This window comes from Petaurus breviceps, unplaced genomic scaffold, assembly GCF_028583685.1.
Source record: "Petaurus breviceps papuanus isolate PSGF00001 unplaced genomic scaffold, PetGlider_PUasm1.0 90895, whole genome shotgun sequence".
NCBI classification, from domain to species: domain Eukaryota; kingdom Metazoa; phylum Chordata; class Mammalia; order Diprotodontia; family Petauridae; genus Petaurus; species Petaurus breviceps.
Window position 1 is genome coordinate 16,618,656 of NW_027187372.1, and position 6,529 is coordinate 16,625,184.

General features: G+C 39.3%; 1 pseudogene; it reads left to right on the forward strand.

Moving 5' to 3' along the window:
• The first annotated feature begins 2,018 nt into the window (after positions 1-2,018).
• On the forward strand, positions 2,019-3,391 carry LOC138151210 (E3 ubiquitin-protein ligase RNF130-like; annotated as a pseudogene).
• The last annotated feature ends 3,138 nt before the right edge of the window (positions 3,392-6,529 follow it).

The window sequence follows — 6,529 nt, forward strand, 5'->3', positions numbered from 1 at the left end:
GGGTCTGAGGAAACAGACCCTTCTACTATTCTTTTTCCTCCCTTAAAATGAATACTTCTCTGAGGTTTGACTGGAACCGTTCTATCCTTTAGCTTGCCAGACACTCAAATGCTTAGGTTCGGAAATAACTTGCTATTTTATATAAGACCCACTGGTTGTGAAAGTCTTCTTAGCTCATTCTAATAGATTTACTATATGGCATTTATCCATTTCATCCAATGGCTAAATGTGGTCTATTCTTTTCCACTTGATTATTGGGATTTCTGGCACTTACTTTAATGTCTGTGATTGATTGATTGATTCAATCCTTCCACACACCTCTTATTGATTGATTAAATCTAGAAATCTAGGCTTTCTTTAATTGAGGAAAGGATTTTGAACATCACTTTAACATTTATTTTGTTTATTTACATATTTATGTATATATGCACATTTTTTCCTCTAATGGGATCTAAGCTTTTACAGGGACTTTTTCTGTCTTTGTATCTCTAGTGACTAGCAAATAGCAGGGATTTAATAAATGCTTGTTAAATGATGGAAATAAATCCAGTAGTATTTTAGAGGATGGAAAACTCATTGAGGACTGGGAAGGTATTCACTTCAATGAAGTTTATGGCAGGAGTGGTATAGGAATTGAGCCTGGAAATACTACTACTACTACCACTACTACTACTACAGCTACTACTACTACTAGTTGACATTTATATCAACATGGGACATGGTACAATGGAATATGTGTTGAATCTAGAATCAGAGGTCTCAATTTCTTGTCTATGAAGTGAGAGGTTTGGTCTAGACATCCTCTAAAGTTCTTCTGGTTTTAAATCTAAGGTCCTCTGATCCCATATAATTCTTAGAGGTTGTTAAAGTATGAATATGTATTTCACTTTCATAACAACCCTGGGAGAGAGGTGATATGATCACCCCTATTTTACAGATGAGAAAACTGAGAATTTAAGAGGTTAAATGAAATGCCCAGAATAATATTTGAGATAAGATTCAAATCCAGGTCTTTTTGACTCGGGGTTTTCGAGGGCTTTATCAGCTATTCCATGTTGTCCCTTTACTTTGAAAATAAATATAGATTTAGACAAATGAAGAAGAGGGAAAAGGACATTTTCGGCAGAGAAAATAATCTAAGCAAAAACATAGAGCCATGAATGTGCACAGTATTTTCAGAGAAAAAAAGACAAAGTGACTTGTGTGGTCTGGATTGGAGAATTCGTGTAGGGGAGGAACATGAGATAAGTTTTTTTTTGTTCAGTCCTTAGAGACCCAATTTAGGGTTTTCTTGGCAAAGATACTGGTGTAGATTGCCATTTCCTCCTCTAGCACATTTTACAGATGATAAAATTGAGGCAAACAGGTTTAAGTGACTTGCTCAGGGTCACATAGTTTATAAATACTGAGGGATTTGAACTCAGGTCTTCCTGACTCTAGGCCTGGTGCTCCCTCCATTCCATTGCTTATCTGCTCCTTATATTAAAATGGTCAATAGGGAGAAAAGTCCTTTGTCAAGGATTTTGCAGTTTGTACTTTATTTTTGTGTCTCCTCTGTACTCCACAACCTAAGAACTTATTGTGTTTGTATAGAGAGGCAATATTACACATGGAACCAGGATGCCCTATAGACTGAATTCAGTAATGTAGACTTTAAAGGAGTTGCTTAAAGTGACAGATGGTAAACTCCAAATGATTTTTGATTATCCATTGAAAAGTTCAGTCTGTACAATCCCATGAATTTGATGCCTTTAGTGTACCCTTCCTACTCTGAGCTACCCTGTCTGCTGCTGCCACCCCTCCTGCCTGACCTGACCCTTTATCTCCCATCTTCTCCCAAGTCTCTAGAGCACCATGGCCTGCTGAAAGGGGGTCTAGCAGCCCAGTTTGGTCCTCCTGGCTGTGCTGCACTGGTACCTGTGGGCGGCCGAGGCAGGTAGAGAGAACCAGGAGTATTAATGCTTGCTTATCAATGTATAGACAGGCCTGGCCTGCTGGGGCAACTCTTGGATTTGCATATGGACCATGGCAGAACTACAGCCTTGATTCCCCCAAGGTGGAGGTCAGGGGCCAGTTCATGACTCCCCTGCTGCTATATAGAATTGCAGATAATCTGGGATGTGATCCTCAAAGACGTTTCCATGTTCCACCTGACATCAAACAATAGATTGCTTTACTGCAGAGGGGAAAACTCTATTTCAAGAGAAAATTTCACAGACAGCCTTCTACAATGCAATTACTGTTTGTCATCTATAACAATAAATCTGATGAAGACATAGTCACTATGACTCACTGTAGTGGCAAGCACCCCAGTGTCCCCAGGGTGCCTGCTCACACAGGTTCTTGGATCTGCTTTTTTAAAGAAAGCAACTCAAAATGGGTTAACAAGCTTACTTTAATCAGTCAGACATATATCATTTACCTTGTTCAGAAGAAAAGGTCAGCACCCTGAACCTCAAAGTATACAGGCATAATTATCAAGACATTAACAGATCAAGTAGACAGCTTTCCAAACTGTCCAACCATTACATCCATACCCAGTCAACATCTGGGTTTCCACATTCTGGGTTTTTCAAAGCCGGGGGACTCTCAACAACGGCTTCCCAGAATTCAGATCAAATCACAGAACACTTCTCAAAGTGAGTCCCAAAACAAAGCTACACATCAGGGCTTATATAGCCTTCTCCTGGCTCAGAGAATGTAACAACCTTATTGACTCACTGGCCAATCAAGAAGTATCTACTGAAAAACAAGCCTCCCACCCCAGGCTTCAGGTGCACATTAGCCTAGGGGCAGGGAAGATCTTCAAAATTTACATTCTTATTACACTCACCAAGGAACTGGAGATATTATTGCAGTGATGATTACAGAATTGAGGGATAAGGGAATCTTAAGTTAATCTGGTGAAGAACATTTCTGTACAATGACCATAACTATTGGGATTCATATACCACAAAAGAATTTCAGCCATGGTTCTTGAGTCTTCCCATCGATGCCCTTTATTATTTTGGTGATTACTTCTTCAGCATGGCTGATATTTTACTTCGCACAGAAGATCAGGTGCACAAATGCCTGAGATGGGAACCAGAATTTTCTTGGACATAAAGGCAAGAAAACCCTTAGCAAACTGACAAAAAAAGAAGGGTGATAAGGAAACAGACCCAGATTTGATCACTGCACTGAATGAATAGGGAGCTACAAGCAAAATGGCAGCTTGCATATCCCGCCCTGCAAGCATGTTTTTCACAAGTTCTTTATAGACCCCTGACTTAGTGATTGTTGTCCTTATGCTATGTGCAAAGGGAACAGTTTGAAGGCCTTGGAGATTATGAAGAATGGTTTATTACTGCCAGTTTTGACTTCCTCAGCATCTTTCCTCTCTGCTACATGATCATTAGAAACACATCTAGCTTGAACTCTAAGGAAGCAGAATGGTTTTGAAGGAAGAAGTGGTTTCTGACAGCTCTGGAGGGAGACTATTTTTATGATCACCATTTACCAAACATGCCACACAAGCATTTATTTTTAGTACATTTCATTTTTTTCATAAAATTGATAATGACAAAGCTTTGTGTTAAAATAAATAATAAAAAAGAAAAGTTCAGTCTATCTTGAGCTGGATCAGATGAATATGTGATTATTACAGTCTCCTTGGGAATCTCATACTGACTTACTACATTCTAAGAGTCTTTGTAACTTGTTAAACCTCCACATGTCTTTCATCAAGACCCAGGGAAATAATAACATTCACTGAGAACCTACTTGTTCTCTGTGATTTACACACATAAACATATAAATAAGCACAAACATATGTAAGTACATGCAACCATCTATTTATACAATATCATGTATGTGTACCTTTGTGCCAAATGAATTCAGTAGAAGAAATAAGTGTGTTTTCGGTAAGAAGTATTGAAAAGTTCTGCTCTCATTTCTAGTTCATTCATTTTAAAACAACCTGATAATTATGTCAAAAGTAGACATTCAATAAATGTTAAATGCCTGAAGAAAGTTAATTTTGGAGTGATTAGCACACACAGAGGACACCTTGAACACAACTTCCCTACCATTTTGCTGAAAAATTTTTCCTCTTCAAATTTTGGTTGATTGCAAGGGGGTTAGGTATAGTAAAAAGACTTGGTTTGAGGTTACTAGATATTTTCCCTATAGGAAATTCAGGAACAAAAAAAATATCAGATAATCTCCTAGGAAATGAATTTGTATTATTTTGCCTATATTCAGCTACTGACACAATGTGCAACAAGTAATTAGGCATAGTTGTAACTGGGGCTAGAAAATAGCTGCTCCTTCCCTGACCTTGTTCTTCTTTTGGACTAATAAGTCAATAACATTTACTAAGCGCTTACTATATGCCAGACACTGTGCTAAGCTCTGGGCATACAATATAAAGGTAAGAGATAAATCCTTCCCTCAAGGAGCTCACAATTTAATAAGGCAGACAATTAAACAGATATGGGCAAACAAACTGTATGTGGGATAACTAGGAAATAATCAAAAGAGAGAAGGCATTAGAATGTTCATGGTTTGGGAAAGGCTTCCTATAAAGGATGAAATTTTAAGTGGGAATTAAAGAAATCCAGGAAATCCACTAGGAGGGATTGACAAGGGAGATAATCTCAGGCATAGGGGACAGCCAGAGAAAATACCAAGAGACAGAGTGTCTTTTTAAAGAATAGCCAGGAAGTCTGTGTTCCTTGGATGTAAGGTGTAAGAAGAGTGGTAGGAGATGGTCACTTTAGAAGGGACTTGGAACATGAAAGAGCGGATTTTATAAATGCAAGGATTTGTCAGTAAGAAAAATTCCTTCTCGTAGCACAGAACAACTGTTCTACATAGCTCAAAAGTGTGATTGTAAATGTGAGAACTACGAATACTTGTAGGGAAGGATAGAATAAGGAGTCTGGCATATCTGATACTAAGGCTGGGGGTGGGGGCACATATGACAACAATAGGTTTCCCTTAATCTTTAAACTTCCCTTTTGAGACGTGTACATAAACATGACATAGGATGAGGGAGAAGCATGGAATTTCCCCAAGTAATGGATCTGAGAAAAGCCTCTGACATTCATTATTTTATCCTTCTCAGACCCTCCTTTGACTTTTTCCCAGTGGTGGAAGGAAGGTTGGGATGGGCTAAGTGGTCAAGAGAAGAGCCATTGAGTTGTAGTGGCACTTTAGAGCCTGACCTTTAAAGGGTGGAAAGGGTCATCCCATTAATTAAATTACTCCATACCCCTTCTCTCTCTCTCTCTCTCTGTCTCTCTCTGTCTCTCTCTCTCTCTCTGTCTCTCTCTCCTTTTAATCTCTGTCTCTAGTGTTCATACAGGGTCCATGGGTGCCCATTTCTTCTTCTTTATCAGTCAGAGAGGAAAGGTCTAGGACTCTTCAGAAAACGAGAAGGAACAGTAGTAGTCTTTTCATGCCCCACACCAATGGGATTTTCCTTCCCACCATACCAGTGGTCAGATGCTAGGATATTGCTATGGGTGAATTTCTCCCTCCTGAAGGAACCAAACTTCCAACCATCATTAAGTGGAGATCCAAGTGGGGTGAGGATACATAGGTGATGGAGAACATGGACAGCAGAGGTCCTACTTGAATCTATAGTTTGGAGGTGGGATAATCCTATAGTTCTCTTTGTCTCTCCCCCAACCCTCATTCCCACCTAGTACTAGTTCCTGTCACAAGATACTAAACTCATTCCTAACTGGATGGGGGAGGGTATTTTCCCATCTCCTACCCAATGATCAGTCTTGGCTTGGGAAGAAAGGACCCAGGGATTTAGGAGATGCTTGACTCTGACTTCCTTAGATCCTGGTGGAGGGGTGGCAGCTCTGCAGTGAGGCAGCTTGCTTACTGGGCTTCAGGATTATCAATTGTACTGACATTCCCTGCACAAAGATGTCTTGCTTATCCTGTACCTGTCTGTGGTACCAATTTAGGACCTTCTATATTTAGTGGTAGCCTGATAGCAACTCTCCTCCTACTCTAGGACTTCTTAGTGATCTTTTTATTCCTTCTAAAATTCTGAATCACATCCTGAGGGCTCTTCTTCTGCTTATTTGGATTGTTAGAAATTTGGTCACCTTATACATACCCCTCAACTCATTCTTTCCACCTCCTGTCCCCATTCCTTACTCTTTCTGACCATTTTCATGATGTATAACAGATCCACTTTATTTTGTAATTTTATTCTTTTGTAATTGTTAAAATCAGACTGACGTGATGCTCAAAGGTATGACTTTAGAGTAGGAAATATCTTGGATTAAGTTCTGTCTCAGACATATACTGCTTTTCTGACCCTGGGAATGTTACTACTTCTTAGACACCCAGATAACTCTCCAAAATCATGAGTTACAGATAAATTTATGTGGGGAAGAAGTTTCCAAACCAGGAAATTTGCTATACTGTCAGAATCACAAGTCTGGCTAGAAAAACAAGTAGATAGGTAGAGAGATGAAGAGAGTACCAGACCTGGAATTAGGAAGAACTGAGTTCAAATCCAGCT